Source organism: Plecotus auritus (assembly GCF_963455305.1).
Source record: "Plecotus auritus genome assembly, chromosome: 8".
Lineage (NCBI taxonomy): Eukaryota > Metazoa > Chordata > Mammalia > Chiroptera > Vespertilionidae > Plecotus > Plecotus auritus.
Window position 1 is genome coordinate 121,951,765 of NC_137782.1, and position 19,401 is coordinate 121,971,165.

Consider the following 19,401-nt stretch of genomic DNA (forward strand, 5'->3'; position numbering starts at 1 on the left):
AATGGATTGTATTGATTTATTTGAGCAGATGTGAATAAACACCTATTTGGCAATAATATAATTAACTATAACCCTTTCCTCTGCAACCTACATTCTTTTTACTTGAAACCCATGTGAAAAAGAAATCTCATTAAGCAAGATGTGAAACTCATTATCTCACTAAAATTTTTTATTTTATTTTTAACTCCATAAAATTCTTAAGTACTTACCATTCCAAAGCAACTGTTTTTAAAAATTAAGTATTTTTTACTTTTTTATTTATTTTTTCATCCTTATCTGAAGATATGTTTATTGATTTGAGAGAGAAAGAAACATCAAAGTGAGAGAGAAACATCTGTCAGTTGCCCCCCGCCCCCAACCCCTGTACCCCAACTGGGAATCAAACTTGCAAACTAGTTATGTGCTCTGACCAGAAATGGAACCCACAACCTTTCTTGGTGTATGGGAATGATGCCCCAACCAACTGAACCACCCAGCAACCATTTTAGAGAGATTTATGGAACCAAGGAATTAGAAAATGTGATCTAATATTATTTCATTTTTTTTTTATTTTTTATTGGGAGTATTTTTATCAAACTAAGAATGGAAATGCTGGATGCCTGGTGAATCTTTTCCCATGACCAGGTTCATGGGCAGTATATGTGATTAAGAAAATTGGTGTTATAGACTAAATCTCTGTGTCACCACCAAATTCATGTTAAGTCCTAATGCCCAGTGTGATGGTATTTGGAGATGGAACCCTTGGGATGTGATTAGGTTGTGAGGGTAGAGCCATCATAAATGGGATTAGTACCCTCACAGAGGAGATGCCAGAGAGCTTCTCATTCCCATTCTGTCACATGAAAACACAGCAAAAAGTTGGCTCACCAGGACGGGGACTCTCACTGAACACCAAAACTGCCAGCACTTTGATCTTGGACTCCCCAGCATCCATAACTATGAGAAGTAATTTTCTGTTTATAAGACACCCATGTATGGAATTCTGTGATAGCAACTTGAATGGACTAAGATACATGGCAATCATAACATTCATTGTGGTGGTGGGATGATGATGGAATATATATTTGCACGTGCATGTTCCAGTTGAGGAGTAAGGAGAGCTGTGCTGCTCAAGGCTAACCTCGTGAGTTACCTAGGATAAGGATTCAAAAAGTAGTTGTGCCAGGCACCAAGAAAAAAACCTATAACAAATTTACTTAAAATTGCCTCTTAAAATCTAAGCTGTCTTTCCCCTGAGACATACTTTTGTATGGCGATGTTTCCTGAAAATAATTTGCTTTATTTCTTCATTCCTTAAATGGGGGCAGGAAGGAGCAGGAAACAAAATGAGTTTTGTTTGTTTGTTTTGTTTTGTTTTGTTTTCTGGAAGAACAGGGCTGTTTCTAACACCAGAGTATCTTTCAAACTTCTCTGAGAAAATGCTAATAATTAATCCTGAAGAAAAAGGGCATTTAGGGTTTAAATATGAGCCAAATCTGCATTATGCCAATTCAGTAAAGGAAAGAGAAAAGGTCTGGCAGATATAAATGTTGATGTCCAGTTAAGTCAGTCATTAAGGTAGTTGGGTCATGTTTTGAAAAATAGATTTTGCTCCCTCTTCCCTTATTTTAATGTATAAGTCAAGGTAGGTATCTTATTTGTAAGTCATGAAAAGCAGATTTTTCACCTTACTAAAAGTGAAAGACATTTGTGTAGCCATCTAGTGATATGCTTATTATCTGACTATTGTTGAAGAATTATATCTTATACAGCTTTGAAAATCACTTCCATAAACATTGTGATGGGGTGAAATGTTGTTCAGTCATAGAGGAGCTGTTCAACAATATTACTATTACATTTATTTAAGAAATTTTGGCCCATCATCGGGATTGCAAAGACATCATTTGCTAAATTAAAAGCATTGTTATAGGAACACAAATATAACAATGAAGCAGAGCTACAGTTCAATACTAATAAACGCCATGCAGGACTACATTGTAAAGGTTAATTAAATTAGGCTTAGATACATCATAAATATTTTTTGGGAAAAAAATACTTTCCTTGTTCAGTCCAAGATAAAAGACTTGTCATCTAAAAGACATGATTTGGAGGAGGAAAGACAGATAAAACAGTTAAGGAAAAAAAAAATTAATCTAGCTAATGGCTACCTTGAAAAGTTAAAAGTAGAAAGAAGAACCTTGAAATTGATACTGTCTGTAATTCGTAGTCACTGGAGCACAAAAATCATAGAACTAATGTAGCCTCACAGATACTTAGGATCCTGCCAGGCTGTGTTCAATGCTAATTAAAGGTCTTGCAATGACAGGGTCACAGTTATGAAACAGAGCTTGGTTTTCAAAGAAGGCACGGAGCAGGCATTTCTAGCTGAGTATTCAGGCACTGGGCTCCAGAACACCTGCAGACATTGCCTGGCAGGAGTGTAGAGCAAGCATGTCAAACTCAAAGGCTGACATGGGCCAAAGCAACAAGGTATAAGTTGATGTGGGCTGCAAAGAAACAAAAGCTTCAATTTTCATAGAAACGTAGGTTTATTTCAATAGAGACATGCTGAACACAAAGGGCTGAAATAAATAAGTAATCGTTAACATAAAATCATAGAACATTTTAATAAAAATTAATACTTTTTTCTTGAATATTAACGTACCAGACACTAAATAACTGCACAAATTAATAAGCAAATAAAACTATTTTTCTTGTTCTCCAAAAGTGAAATATTTCCTGTTGTACACACGAAACAAGTAAGTCCAAGACTAACGATGTGGCAATTGGCTGCTAAAATATTCGCTGCTGGTATAAGTGGAAAGAAATGGTGCAGCTGCATGTAAGGCGCGTAAGGGAAATAAATGCAACATGATTATAGTAATCAGTCATTAGCAAACATTGTAGTTTGTTTTTAATAATTATGTATAACAGGATATTGTAAAAATTAAGTTACAAAATTTTTATTAAAACATTTCTTACATACCATTATATTGGTTGGGCCACAAAAATATTCAGTGTGGGCCACATGTGGCCCACGGGGCACGAGTTTGATAGGCTTGGTGTACAAGAAAGGGAGATAAATTTCTCCTCCTTTGCTCATGTTTGTCCCCAATGGCACCCTGTTGTTAGCTTTGGCCAGAGGGTTGGGAGGATAACAAAATGTGAATTTAAAAAAATGATTCAAAAAGGATAATCTTTCATAAATATACTAGAGGCCAGGTGCATGAAATTTGTGCACTTGCGGTGGTCCCTCACCCTGGCCCGTGCCCTCTCACAGTCTGGGAGTCCTAGGGGGATGTCCACTGATGGCTTAGGCCCACTCCCCATGGAGCCATCAGTCGGACATCCTTAGCACTGCTGTAGAAGCTGGAGGGTGCTGCCACCACCACTGTGCTCATCAGCTATGAGCCCAGCTTCTGACTGAGCAGTGTTCCCCCTGTGGGAGTGCACTGACCACCAGGGAGAAGCTCCGGTATTGAGCATCTGCCCCCTGGTGGTCAGTGCACATCATAAGGACCGGTTGTTCCACTGTTTGGTCAATTTGCTATTAGCCTTTTATTATGTAGGGTGTGATTTCTTGGAAATAAATAGATGGGGGTCAAGTTTTGCACTGCTGAGTACAGCTTCTTCAGTCCAGTACTGGTAACCTTCAGAAGAACTCTGGCCTCCAGTCCCTGCTTGGTTTTTGAGGTTGCTGAAGTGCCACGACCTTCACTGCAGGGTTCAGGATCTGAAGGAGGGGCCAAGGCACAAATGAAAATGCTATGCAAGAAATATGAATTTAGAAGGCATTGGGGGCCAGGTGGAGCCTCTTTCTTGAAGAGACACACCAAATTCTGGCCTGGTCCACTATTTATTTACTTGAATACACATTTGCCCTTTAGCAATGCATACAAGCATACCAAAGGTAAAGTTTGGTAAACACTAAAAGGATTATCAGGTTAGGGAATTGCCTTGAGCCACCACTATCTCAACAGAGGTGCTTAGCATCAGCCCTGCTAACGCCCAAGGTCGATTGGCCTCCTGCGTTCCTTGGTGCACTCTCATGACAGTATCAGCAAGCAGTGGCTTCCCACACTGAAGTGGCTCTAAAATTATAAGAAAAGGAGTATTAACTACTGAACAGAAGAATATGCTTCTCTTTCCTTTGATCAATAGAAGGTAATATCAACTGGAATAGCCATTTAAATCATGCTACAAAAGATTCTGTCTAACAATTGACCAACACCTAATGCTGGCTCTGAATTTTCACTGTAATGTTCCTTTAATATAGATATTGAATGGTTAAAAGTTGTTTTTTAAAGACATAAATATCTGTATAGAAATGATACTATATTAATCAACCATGACTCATTAGCATGTTGGTATTATTGAGTTATTCAGATTTGTTAACAAATTATTTAGATTATAGGAGATGGACAGAGAACCTTAAGAGAATAGGCATTAGGCTGCTAAGATCTGATATCAGTAAGTATGATCAGATAATGTGCAAGATACCTGATTATAAGGAACACTCGAAAACATGAAGAACATGTTGAATAAAAGGCTAATATTCCAGTCATTTTTATCTGCTTTAAATACCCTTTTTTGATTCATTTAGAAGATTGGACTCATAATAAAACCCTCAATTACGTAATCTTGGATTTAAGAGTTTTTAAAAAAGGATGATGGAAGAGTTAAAGATTCGGGTGCTTTGTTATATGTATGTTTGTTTCTAGAGGGTTCTCTATCATATAATTATGGTTCATTAGTAAATTCTAAAAAATGGGGGATCATGCAAAAACAGATTTGTAACATTTCTTGTGCACAAATTCCTATATGACTTTCCCTAAGAGAGAATATATTTTCTCTGATTAAACACTTCAAGGAAAACCTGATACCCTAGGGTGGTTTAGTTATTTAGAAATTTTGATGATCAGAAATTCATTTGTTATAACAAAATGACATCTCTTTCCCTTTATATTTAACCTATTGGTCCAAAAACTCTGGCACCATGTAGATAAAATACTTACAATCTTTCTTCCAAATACTAGAACTTAAATGAAATAAAAATTCATTTCCCGATGAATCTTCTTTAATCACTGAAAAATTTATTTATATATATGGTATTGATTTCTTTTCTATGGTGATTACTCTCACTGGACACATTCCAGTTTGTCAATGTCACTGTTTAAAAATGTAATTCCCAGAACTAAATTAAATTGTAAGAGGTATAGAATAATAGGAACACAGTTTTGTTTTATTTTTAATAAATAAATAAATATATATATATATATATATATATATATATATATATCTTTTATTGTTAATAGTATTACAGATGTATCCTATTTTAGTTTTGTATTTTTATCCACTACTTCAGCATACTTTCTTTCAGCCAGTCTGATTACATCAGACTACAGAATTGCAAAATCATATTATTTACTCAAATGGTGAGACATCTACAGCTTAATGTATTTTTGGTATTGTTTTATTTAATAAATACAGGTTTCATTATTTTCCCATTAAAATTTTACTTAGATGATTCAGTCCATTATTCCAATCTACCCAGTTCATTCTGAATTCTACTTACCATCAAAATTATTAACAAGCTTTCTCATCTTTCTCTTATCCAAAGAGTTGGCAAACTAAAAGAGCAATTTGAGGGTTTGGTAGCAGACAGAATAGAACTGAATTAAGTCTTCATCTCTTATTATGTGATCTGAACCTTTGAGAGTCAATTTCTTTATATATAAAAAATGGGGAGTCACTTGAGTCATAGAATTCTTATAATAATTAAAATTAATGAAATATGTAAAATATTTAGAAAAATATATGACCCAATGGCGAATGTTTAAATAGCCCTTGTTATCATAACCATTATTATTGTTTCCATCCAAGCCACTGGTAAAAATAAATATTTTTATCATTGAAATGATCAATATTTTTAATTTAGTAATTATGTTGGTCTTAAATTTTAATTTGTCTGTTATTAAAAAACTGTACCAGCTTTTTTAGTTTAAATTTGCTTGGCAGTTCCTTCTCATCTTTTGCAATCAACCATTTTGACACTTTATGATCTGTGTCTCTTATAAAGAGCATTTTTTGGATTACATATATAATTCATGATGATAATTTTTGGAAGAATTTAATCAATTTAGTTACAAAAATTAATGCTATATGTGCATTTGTTTTTCACTTTACTTTTTATCTGCTTTATGTTTTTTTCTTCTCCCTTTTAGATTTTAGCTTCCATTGAATTTATTATTTATTCTATCTGTTTTTATCCCTCTACTAATTTGAATATTGTATTTTTTGTTTCTATTCTATCTTATGTACTCTAGACATTACAAAAAAGACACAATTTATCAATCTCTATTTTTTATCTATGTATTTTTATCTTGTTCCAGGTAAAGCAAAGATATAATACTTCAACTTTATTCTTCCATATCAAAAATTGCATGCTAATTTGTATATACTTTAATTATTTTTATTTTCATTTAAACTCCATACACTACTTTTATCAATTTATGCAATTAACATGCATTTAGTGTTACTTATGTATACTTAACACATTTTCTGTGTTTTCTTCTTTTTTAATACTTTAACTCTGCATTATCACAGCATTTAGAATTCTCTTAGGAGAGTATTTGTGAGTAGCATGCCATGTCAATTTTTGGCAGGAAATGTCTTTATAACATTTTCATTTGGAAAGACATCTTCACTTATTATAATGATCCTGGCTGACAGTTATTGCTCTCTCAGCACTTTGACATTGTCATATTTCTGTTTTCTGACATTCATTGTGACAGTAGAGAAGTATGCTGTCAAATTGCTACCCTCTTAAGGTAAAATTTTCGTCTTGCATTTTCTAAAATCTATATCTTATTTCTGGTGTTTTTCATTATCACCATGATGTCAAATTCATTTCTCATATCCTGCTTGTATTTCTTTTGAGTCTTTCAGTTTCTTAAATCTTTCATAATTTCTTTTATTGGTCACTTATCAGTTCTATAAAGTCTCAGCATTCTACCTTTAAGTATTTTATATTCTCTCCTATTCCTTCTGAAATTTCAATCAGTGAAAATAATTGCTCTAGATATGTAGCCCACAGTAATAATGGAAATGCAAGCATTTTTTAGCAACTTCTAAGTAATGTTATTGTTATTTAATTGAATTTAAAAAAACTTATAACTTAAGTAGCTTGAAAAGAGGGGCAACTTATTATTTAACTTTGTGTTTCTTATAGTATCTACCACAAATTTAGGAATTTATATCTGGCTTTTTAAAAATAATTCCAAACTTGATATGGTTTACAAAGTGTGTCTGTAGTCTGACATATTCTCGCATCTATTTAGATCATATGAGTTCCTTAACTGTTTGAGAAAATATAATTATTATATTAAGGCCTGAAGCATAAGTGAAGAAAACTTTCCTCTCAATTGTTTAAAACGGAAAATTATCTCAAGATGGTGCTCGAAAACTAACTTTGTTGACCCATAACTGGTCTTTATGTATATTACTAAAATTTCAATAAATATATTGAATATTTGACTATATAGTTCTGAACCTGTTATCAGACTAAGTGGGGGGTTATCTTCCCCACTGGGTGCTGCTGGGGGCGAAGTTCTTATGCTATTCCAAAAAAAAAAGAATTTCCTGAGACTCACACCAAAGAATGAGTGATTTTATTTGCATGGAATTAAATCCCTGAATTTGTAAAGTCCCATTTCCCTTAGTCCAGTCGTAGAAGAAATATAGCTGAGGTTTTAATAGGGCTAAAAACAAAGTTAGTGTCCAGAGTTTCCTTTCCATGTTGGATCTGGGTCCAATTTAGCATCAAGCTAGTTACAGTCCATTATTCCATTATGCGTGGGGTCCACATGGTGGTGGCCATGTAGGCAAATGTAAGAAAGCAGGAGCGAAAGAGTCTCACAAGCCAGGAGTCAAGTGCAAGGTATCAAGAGGAACCAAGGGAGCATAAGAACACAAGAGAACAAACTTCTCTGTTCAGGGAAATAAGTATCCATGTCTTCAGGGGCTTGTGGTAGCTATGCCCATTCAGGCCAACTATCTTTGTTCCCAGGTGTGACTGACAGTAAGCACTGTGGTTTCAGACAATCTTATTTTATTCAATAATTTAGAGTCTATCATTGCTGTCATTTATTTTGATTCCCAACAGATAGAGACTTGGTTGATGGAAGCCCTCTCAAACCCTAGCCTATGTTCTTTAGATTTTTTTTTAACATTCCTTCATTTTCTTCAGACTTTCTAACACACACACACCACACATACACACACACACATGCTTTTTTAAATTATTTGTTTACTTTCTCTGCCTTCAGGTATAGAATCAGTCATTTGTCCTGGGAGCTCTGGTTGTTTGTTTTTGAGAATGCTCTTTAGAAACCAAAATCTGAGCACACATAGTGGGGCTATTTCTTATGAACAGTATCTTTTTTAAAGCAAAATTCAAAGCAAAATTGTTTTTATTCTCTTAGCCAAATTTCTATTACTGATGTAAAGGGAAGGTATACTAATATGCTAGTTTGAAAGACCTTTTACTTCAGCTCTTCTCAATTACAAATAAAAATAAATAATAATAATAATAATCTATAAAGAGCTCAGCAATGAAAGCATCAATCAAAATCTAAAACTATATATTTGTCTTTCATAGATTTCAATGCACATATTCCTCATGTAGACATTTGAAAACTGTACATGAAAGGATGATTCCCTTATATATTTTTTTCTATCTTGTTTTAAGTGAATCGATTTCAGTTATTTCTTTTTGAGTAACAATCCAGTCTTCCAATATATAGCACAATATCTAAAATTGGTTCCTGATACTGAATAAATATGCCTTTCTTAAGTTGCCTTAATTGATCATTTTCTAATACAAAAATTTAAGATTATCTTGTATATTTATATCTTTGAAATACTTTAACTCAATTCTTACACAACCATTTGGTTCTGCTCCTCCCAAATATTTTTTACTGAAAATGCTGTGTGAAAATATAGATTATTGAATTATATAAAAAAAGTTAACAAATATTGATTTTTATTTAAAATATTGTATGTGTAATATATGTATTTTGTACAATACAATCTATAGAGCTATGGGATAAATCATAATTTATTTTTATGTAGTAATTTAGAGGGCACTTTTATCCCATTTTTATGAAAGATTTAGGTTGAGGTTGAAAGAGGTCATTTCTCTTTTTTCTAACCTTTTTATATCATTTCTTTTCAACATAACTCTCACAAAGTCTTATTCTATTGTCTATGATTTCTATAAACTTCCTCTAATAAACATTCTTATGTAGCCCTTGATGGGGACATCATCCAGTGATCATATTTTTCAACATATTTTGTGATTTATTTCTAGTAAAATCTTGATTTACCTCTGTAAAATACTTATCACTCAGCCACAGATTCAGCCATGTATTACTTTATTGAATTTTAAGTCCCACCCATAATCTGAGTTCTACTAGTTATTAGTATAGTACTAGTCTGTATACTTCAGTCTATTTTTGATCAGTGTGATTGTAAAAAACAACATCATAGCAATAACCAACAATCAGAACTTTTAGATGCTCACCTCCATCTTTTTCATTTAATTGTGGCCATAAAGAGTCATTCTCTTATTTCATGGTTCTGAGATTACATATAAATCATTGATGTTTATTTTCAGTCTCAAGTGATTTATACAATTACATCTCAAGTAAAAATTAATACTTATGATAGATATAAGATATTGATATTTCTGAACCCCCAAGGTATTCCAACCTTTTTCTATATCTCTCAAAATTGGGATTGTATACAAATTATTTGACCAGATAAGCTCTGTTTGCAGAATATAGTTACCGCTGTAAGTACCTAATACAATGCTCATTAAAACAAAAAAACAAAACCTACACTTATTATACATTATATAGTATACATCCATACCCAATCTATGCTCTGGTCTCTGGACCTCAACTTTTGGATAATTTCAAAATATTTACAGACATACGTGGATGTCTGTGAAATCATTCTTTTGGGGTTAAATTTTAATTTTATTATTATTATTTTTTTATTCAAATTATATAGTATGTGACACCCCTCATTTTAAATTTTTGCAATAAACCTGTTACAAAGAAGGTAAATTTATCTGTGCATTACAACTTGAACTAGTTAAGGACTAATCATGCAACAATTTCAAGATTTGGTCTTTGGTTCTGTTTTGAGGAAAGCTATATATAATCTTTTGTCACTTTATGCCCAATGTTAGGTATTGATTCCACTGTTACCAAGGATGATACTCTCATGTTAGGTTTCAGTCTCTTTTTTTGTTTTTATTGCAAAAAATACTCCTAAGCATATTCAATTTATTTGTATTCACAGCAATATCATAAATAACAAAACCATTTCATTTCCAATAAATGTTATAAATTACTTTTACTTTTGCTATTGTTGTCTTTTCTCAACTTCATTATTTCCCACAAATACATTTTCTCTGTGTTTATGTCTTTCCATATTACACAAATACACACTCACACGTGCACACATGCGAATATACCGCATTATTCATTGTGATTTTGTTAAAGTGCACTCAATTTTCAAATTGTCCTGATCAGTTATTTTATTACTCAGCTCAGGCCATAGCAAAATAACCATAACCTGGGTGATTTAACAGAAATTTAGTTTCTCAGAGTTCTGGAGGCTGAAAATCTGAGATCAGGGTGCCTATATGATAGACTTCTGATGAAAGCTTTCTTCTTGGCCTGTGGAGGGCTGCCATATTGCTGTGCCCTTACATGGCAGAGAAAGAGACATTTCTCTTCCTCTTCTTATAAAGTCATCAATCCAACTGAATTAGGAACCCACTCTAATGACTTCATTTAACCTCTTTTAAATCCTAACAGCCCTATTTCAATCACATGGGAGGTTAAGGGCTTGAGCATACAAATTTGCTGGGTGGGGAGTATAATTGAGTTTATACCAATTGGCAAGAAGGCCACATGGGAGAAACCCTCTATTAACCTATCTTACCTATATAATAACTCCACAGAGTTACAGCAATTTCACACATAATTGTCAGTAACTGGCTCTATAACTGAATTTTCTCCACTGACTGAATTTGCACTCATATTTTAAATAATCACTGAACAAGACAAAATATAGGAAGTGGCAGTTTTCTGACATTGGACAATAGTATAGAAAAGATTACCAGGAGAGAAAAGATGCAAAAAGGTAGCCCTATAATTGTGACAACTTATTACCTGAGAGGAGTTTCTAAGTCATATTTTATGAAGAGGAAACTCAAATCCAGCCTTCTTTGAAGGAGACAGAATTGAAAATTTGGGAGTCCCGCTAGAATTTTCAGGCAGAGTACTGGAGAGGAGAAAGCCACATGGAGAGAAATGCTGAACAGAAACTTCTGAAGAACTACACAGGCTCCCCTCAAGTCTTCAGTTGAGTACTGATCAATGCAGGCATGTGGCAAAACTACTTAAGCCTGAAGAAAGACCATCAGGAAAGAGTAAGCAGAATAATTCTCAGAGCTCAAACAGAGCTACAAATATCTCATACTTCTACCTGCTAAAATGGAAACATCTTTAATAGACTAAATATTTGGTAGAATTCTCAGAAAAAGATTTGCTTTACTAGTGTAGAAAAATTAGCCCTAGACCAAGAGCTGCTTAGCTCTATCTGAAAATAAGCTTAAAATCAAGATTTGAAAATATCATACTGTTTCCAGTAATTGGAAAATCCAACAGAGAGGAATGGCAGCGAGAGAGGTCTTTGAAAAATAATGACCCACATTTTTCCAACTTGATGAAAATTATCGACTCAAAGATTCAAGAATTCAAACAAACCAAAATTCAAGCACAAGAAACATAAAGAAAAGTGCATGAAGGAACATCATAATGAAGTACTCAAACCCCATGTTAAACAGGAAATCTTAAACGCCACCAGAAAAGACACATTGCATACAGGGGAACAAAGATAGTAATGAAATAAGACTTCTGGTCATAAAAATGTAACCTCAAAGACAGTTGAGCAACATCTTTAAAGTACTAGAAAGATAAAACTGTCAACTAAAAATTTTATTCCTAGTAAAAATAACTTTCAAAAGGAAAGGGGAAAGAAATAATCTTTCTGAAATACAACACCTGGAAGAATACCTCACTTTTGCACTGAGGGAATGTTAATGGCATTCTTTAATGAAGACAGAGAATACCCAATGTCAATCTGAAAATCTACAAATATTAATAACAGAGTAAATGGTAAATATATGTTTAACAAAAGATTTTTTTCTCATTTAAAATATCTCTATTAAAGGTACTTGATGGTTTTAACAAAATAAATAAATTTCCTGAGTTTTCTGAATGCTTTATATCTTGATTGGGACAATAGTACCTGGGTACCTATGTTTCTCAATTCTCCTGCAACTAAACATTAAAATATATACACTATTTTTGTGTAAATTAAACCTCAAAATTATTGTCTGATAAATGAAAAATATCTTTTGTCATAATCTGACTTCTTTATATTATTGGAGATACTGGTTACACATTTTTTTCATATGTTTACACATCATTTGTATTACTTTTATGTTTTTAATTATCTAAATGTGTCCCCTAATTTTGTTTCATAAAATGTTCCCAAGTGGGGAAAATTATTTATTCCAACTACCATGTTAAGCCTAAAGTGGAGAATCAGTCAGTAATGAGAGAATTTCCTGCATATAATATAGACTGTCAAACTATGCCAGTGACCAATATTAAAACAAAACAAAACAAAAAAATAGTTCTCAATCTAGATTGGCTTAATTTATTATTTTATCTGTTCTCCCAGTTAATCTATTTTAAACTCAAGATTGAAACTGATACCGAATTTTTGCAGGAACCCAGATTCTTTGTCCACCGGAATAGAAGAATGAACCCACAGACAGAAAGTGGTACAGCAAAGATGGAGATTTATTGAAGAACAAGTACAGACTCCCACATAGGGAGGGGGAAGAGTCCCACATAATAGACTTCCAAGTAGGGAGGGGGAAAAGGTCCCACTGAGTTCCTTTCCCTATGGCTTATAAAGGCTGCAGATCCTGGTGCCTGATATCCCCTCTGATTGGTCAATATTCCCCTTTGAGTTGGTTACTATAGTAACTCCTGGGCTCAAAGGTTGAACCTCACATGGCACATGTGAGGTTCTCCCCGCTCCTTCCTTATTGTTTTCCTATTCCCTTTGGGCTTTCTTCTTCTCCTTCTGAATGAAGGGCTTCCTTCTCTTTATTTTGTAAATATGGACCTTTCTTGGCTACTTCCAGTTCCCTTGTCTTATGGAAATATACCTGTTGCTGCCTCCTTGTCTTATGGAAATGTAACTGCACCTGGCTTCCTTGTGTTGTGGAAATGTACCTTCTCCCAGTCTGTGGCCCTGTGTTTTTTCCCATGGACCCCAATTCTAAAATATACCTAAGCCTACCTATGTTCCCCCAAAATTCCTGCTTCAAAACTTAGCATATTTGGTCTCTACAATAATGCATTTTTTTGTATTTAAATTATACATATTATGCTCATTAACAGCACACAGCAAAAAGGCTCAAAATGCAGTAGTAAAGAGTTATATAATGGCCTTGGGTGGTGGCTCAGTTGGTTGGAGTTTCATCCAGTACATTAAAAGGTTATGGGTTCAATTCTCAGTCAGGACACATAGCTAGGTTGTGGGTTCAATTCCCAGTCAAGGCTCATACAAGAGACAAAGATCAATGTTTCTCTCTCTCTCTCTCTCTCTCTCTCTCTCTCTCTCTCTCTCTCTGAAAGTAAAAATAAAATATATTCTTGGGGGAGGTTTTAATAAAAGAGTTTTCTAATGTTAAAGGAAGAATTTAGTCTAGTTTTAAAGTTCATTAGATTTTGGATAGGACTATGAAATATAGTTCTAGAAGATCCTTCCATGAGTGATTTTTTTTAAAGAATCTTTTAAAGATATTTAATGCCTTCTATCCTGAAAACTGCAGAGCCCTCCGAATTCTAATTCATTTGTGTGGCCATAATTATTTCAACCAAGCCAAATAGAATTACTCAAATCCCATTTAAATAAATGTTACTTATTAAAGAGATACATTCCAAAAATAAAAGGAAGAAAAAAAATAAAAAGAGACATTGCTAAAATTTGATTCTAAGTCCTAACCATAAGGGTCAATTATTTTTATGAAAATTGTTGTTCATCTCATTAATGTCCTTAACATTGATTTTTTTTTTTTTTAGCTTGGGGATAAGACACAGGGATTGTAGTTTCATTTAAATAGCTACTAAATTACAACTGTTTATTCAAAAATATAACAAGTTACATATGTGTCCTGTTTTGCCTGGCTAAAATTCTCAGAGACACAGAGCTTTATTATTAGGAACTGTCAGTTGAGCTATTACATAAATGTCAAACACACTCTTATTAAGGAACCCTAGCAACCGTGTCCTTTTGCCATGTTCAGCATATTGACATTCCCATTTAAATCAAGAGTGACAAGCCAAGAGTCGTTTTGGCAGTTATCTGAGAGGTTCAATTAGTGGCAGCTCAGTATTGTGAACTCCCACTTCCCAGGTTAAAAAATTACTGGGTTTCTACCTCATTTTAAACACCATCCTATTGTGAGAATCACACTAGCCTTTCACCTTGAGATCTTCTTATCTTTAAATCCCTCTCTTTAACTATTGCATAACAATAACCTATTTAAACACAGGAGTGTAGGAAGGGAATCACACTAATGTGGGTTATTGTGACCAAATACATTTTTGTCCACTATTAAGAAAAGTTTTCCAGCTGATCTGCTCTTTTCCTGTTTAACTCTAGATCAGAGTTTTAGATCACTGTGGCCTCTGAACCAGCTGCATCAATACCACCTAAAAACTTGTTAGGAATGCAAACCTGCCACAGACCTAATAAATGAGAAAATCGGAAGGTTGGACTGAGAAATCAGTATTTTAATAAGTGTGAGAACCACAGCTACAGACATATAGTATTACTGTATCCTTTTTCTAATAGAAGGTACCTCTGCTTCTTTAACTCTCCTCTAACTGCAAGACAATATAACTTCTACTTTCCCAGGCTTTAAAAGTAGAATTATTTATTTATTTGTTTATTTTTAAAATATATTTTATTGCTATTTTACAGAGAGGAAGGGAGAGGGATAGAGAGCTAGAAACATCGATCAGCTGCCTCCTGCACACCTCCCACTGGGGATGTGCCCGCAACCAAGGTACATGCCCTTGACCAGAATCGAACTCGGGACCCTTTAGTCCGCAGGCCGATGCTCTATCCACTGAGCCAAACCGGTTTCGGCTAAAAGTAGAATTATTTAAATATGTAAACGTTAGGACAGGGATAAGTTTAGCCTGATTTTCTTGGCTCCAAATACACATTCCCAGGGAAAAGTCTTAAATGACAAAATTTGGGACATGTCCTATCCTTGGCTTATTCAACTATGTCGAATGGAGTGTACTTTACATTACACTGTATCTTTTCCACTATAACCATGTTAGTTGTGAGAGAGAAGGGAGAAATATCAATTGCTAGAATTAAGCAATTCTATAGTGTCCAATTCAACATTCATCAAAGTCTAGAATACCTACATTCCTTAAAAGACGTTTTCACCTTCCACTGAAACCAAATTATGAATACCTTTTCATAGTACATTAACATTTCCCTGATATACACTTTGATGTAGCTCTGTTGTATTGTACCCCGAATCTTACAAAGGACGCCTCAAGAAGTCGAATTATGGAGTCATTTATTAAAGGCCAGCGGTATACGAGGGGCAAAAGAGCTCCAGATCTCACAGCGCCGAAAAGCTTGCCACATCTGGCTTATATTGGCAAAATATCACTAAGGTATCGATTATATCTTTGGGTTTGGAATGAGGAACCTGGTTTGCACAAAGCAGTTACAGAAGTGAAATTCAGCAAGTTAGTTATCTATAGTTTTGGGTCTATGGATCACTGAATCAACAGAAACACATTATCTGGGCCACGAGGCAATTTAGAATAATTGTGCTGTTCAGATTCCGGGACCACTGAGTCAACCAGAATGCATTATCTGTAGCTACTGAGGCAATTTAGGGTAATTGAGCTGTCCTGGTTCCCAGAAGAATGTGTTTCAATAACCAGTGAGATCACAATCAATGGGATATTCAAACCATCATCAATGGAGTATTCAATCGATTGGGATAGCATACATAAGTTCAGAAAATCACAATAACTTTTCTATTGTTTTAGCAAGCAAATAAGTACATAAGCTAAACAGCAGGGTTAAAATATTAAACAGCAATTTTTACCCAAGCATGGTTGCTACCATGCTTCAGCTCCTAATTTTGGTACATGTAGGGTTAACTCAGCAGTAATGTCTAGAGATGTTTACACTGTTTGCTGATCTTAATTATATTATGGGGGATCGACTTTCTCAAAATTAAAGTCAAAACTATTCCAAGTGACCTGGAAAACTCTCTCCACTAAAGTTAATACTTTATCATTAAGATCTCCAGTGAATGGCATCACACTCTTTCTTGTAGCCATATCTTTCCAGGAAATTAGTACAAGTTTGCCTTTGACCAAGTTGGAGAATATTTGAGTGGGATGTGTCATAGATTCATATCACTGTAATGTTTTGATTACATTCAATACCTGAGATCTGCAATATTTCCTGATAGCCAGGATACAATGCTCAGAATTAAATACTAAATGAAGCACTGAAGATGTATTGGTCAGTGCAAATCTTCCTGTACCCTGAGTAATGTTGCAATATTGCCTAGATTCATTGATTTATTGACTTACTTTGTATGTGTTATTTGCTATCCTGCCACATGCCACATTTCTTTACTTATCATTAAAACTGATATCATTCACACAGCTTACTATTTCAACATAAATTTCCTACACTCTCTTCATCAAGATTACTATCCCAAAAGACTTTTGCCAGGATGGTAGAGTTGCAAACATTTTTTATTGTTCATTCTAGGAACTTCCTAAAATGCCCATTCAATCTTCAAAAGAAAGGATCAGACTACGGTTTATGACAAAGGCACCTTTAACCCATTTTCTCAAAATCCCTGCCTTACTCCTTTCACAAATACTAATTTGTTATATCTTGATCATTCCCCACTTCTAACTAAGGCCCCACACTGAAAGAACTACCTTAAACTGACATAAAAATATCAGTAAGTATCCTGATTTGCCTGCTCTCCCTTTGTTTTTGTTTTTTTTTTTTGAGAAATCACTGAGACCCTATCAAATTGGCATTCTTTTATACATTAGTAAGAAGTTAAACTGAAATCAGTCTTATCAACATGTTGGGAGAGCCAGCATTTGACAATCTACATAATTATCAGGATCGCATATTTATTCATACTGCAATCAAATGTACAGAACAAATACAGTGCCTACAAGTAGTTTGTTCCTAAATTATGAGAAGACATCTACTGACTAAACATGGTGTTACCTCAGCTCTGTCTGAGATTATGGAATGATTAGCCTCTTCCATTGCATCCACTTTGGACCCTGGCTAGGAATCTGGAAATGAGTTCCCTCTCACCTGGCCCCAGTACTCAAATCAACTAACTTCCAAGTATCATCTTAGGGTGGGCAGAGAATGTGGATTTGTCCCAAAACCAAGATTAGTACATATGAGCCTTCTATTCTTGCTAATTTAACTCCATTGCCAGGGTCCCACCACCAGAGTTCTCAGTGTATGAGCTTTTGAGAAACAACAGAAGAAAGGAACATCACTTATAACTAACTGATCCTACTTCTCATATCTGAACGAGGGCTATGAAGACTGTAACTTAGGTTTTAGTCTCTCCTGTAGTCTAAATCATGGGACTTTCTTGAGCCTGTATGATTACAAAGAAAAGTAAGAGATGGCTCCAAGAGTAGCCTTGAATCCACTGTCTTGGACATTTGCAATTGAGCAGAGTCAGGCTGTATCCAGAGGCAGGTAGAACCTAAGTCTGAGTGAGAAATTGGAAAGGGTGTATTTGTATTTTAAAGCATAGAAATTTCATTTTTCAGGGAAGTTCATTTTACCCCACAGCCCCCTGCCAAAGCCCCACTGTTCCTCATTGCTCCCTCTCTTGGTGAGTCTGTAAACTTGGCTGGCTCTTCTCTCCTGCTTAACCCCCACACCCATTGACCCTGGGTGATAGCAGAACTCACTTTTAAGCAGCTGCTACCCGCCTCTGCCTCATCACTGATGCTGGATCCCTGCTAGTCTGGAGCATGTCATCCTCTATTCCTGTTGCCTTCAATTCAACTCTGCACTGCAACACAGGGTGTTTGTTAAAATCCAAATCAGACTCACTCTGTCTCCCACCTAAATTGCTCAGCTGCTCCTCAGTACCTCAGCACAGAGTTCAGCCAATACTCTCTTCTCTGTTCCTCCAACCTCCAAGCTCATCCTTGCCTGGGGTCCTTTGTACTTCCTGTTCTTGTGCCTGGACACATTTCCTCAGATTGTAGCAGAGCCGGCTCCCTGTTTCTTACATAGTTGCGACTTACAAAGGCCTTAGAAATCTGGTTCTGTGAATCTAATAAGACTACTAGCTATTTTTTTAAAATAAATCTTTATTCAGATTATTACAATTGTTTCTCCTTTTTCCCCCCATAGCTCCCCTCCACCTGGTTCCCACCCCACCTTCTGCCCTTACCTCCCCCACACTGTCCTCATCCATGGGTGTATGATTTTTGTCCAGTCTCTTCCTGAACCCCCCCATACCCTTTTCCCCCTGAGAATTATCAGTCCACTCCCTTTCTATGCCCCTGATTCTATTATATTCACCAGATTATTCTGTTCCTCAGGTTTTCAATTCACTTGATTTTTTAGGTTCACTTGTTGACAGATATGTATTTGTTGTTCATAATTTTTATCTTTACCCTTTTCTTCTTCCTCTTCTTTAAGAATACCTTTCAGCATTTCATATAATACTGGTTTGGTGGTGATGAACTCCTTTAGCTTTTTCTTATCTGTGAAGCTCTTTATCTGCCCTTCAATTCTGAATGATAGCTTTGCTGGGTAGAGTAATATTGGTTGTAGGTTCTTGCTATTCATCACATTGAATATTGCTTGCCACTGCCATCTGGCCTGCATAGTTTCTGTTGAGAAGTCAGCTGACAGTCGTATGGATGCTCCCTTGTAGGTAATTAACTGTTTTTCTCTTGCTGCTTTTAAGATTCTCTCTTTGTCTTTTGCTCTTGGCATTTTAATTATGATGTGTCTTGGTGTGGTCCTCTTTGGATTCCTTTTGTTTGGGGTTCTGTGCGCTTCCTGGACTTGTAAGTCTATTTCTTTCACCAGGTGGTGGAAGTTTTCAGTCATTATTTCTTCAAATAGGTTTTCAGTATCTTGCTCTCTCTCTTCTTCTGGCACCCCCATAATTCTGATGTTGGTACGCTTGAAGTTGTC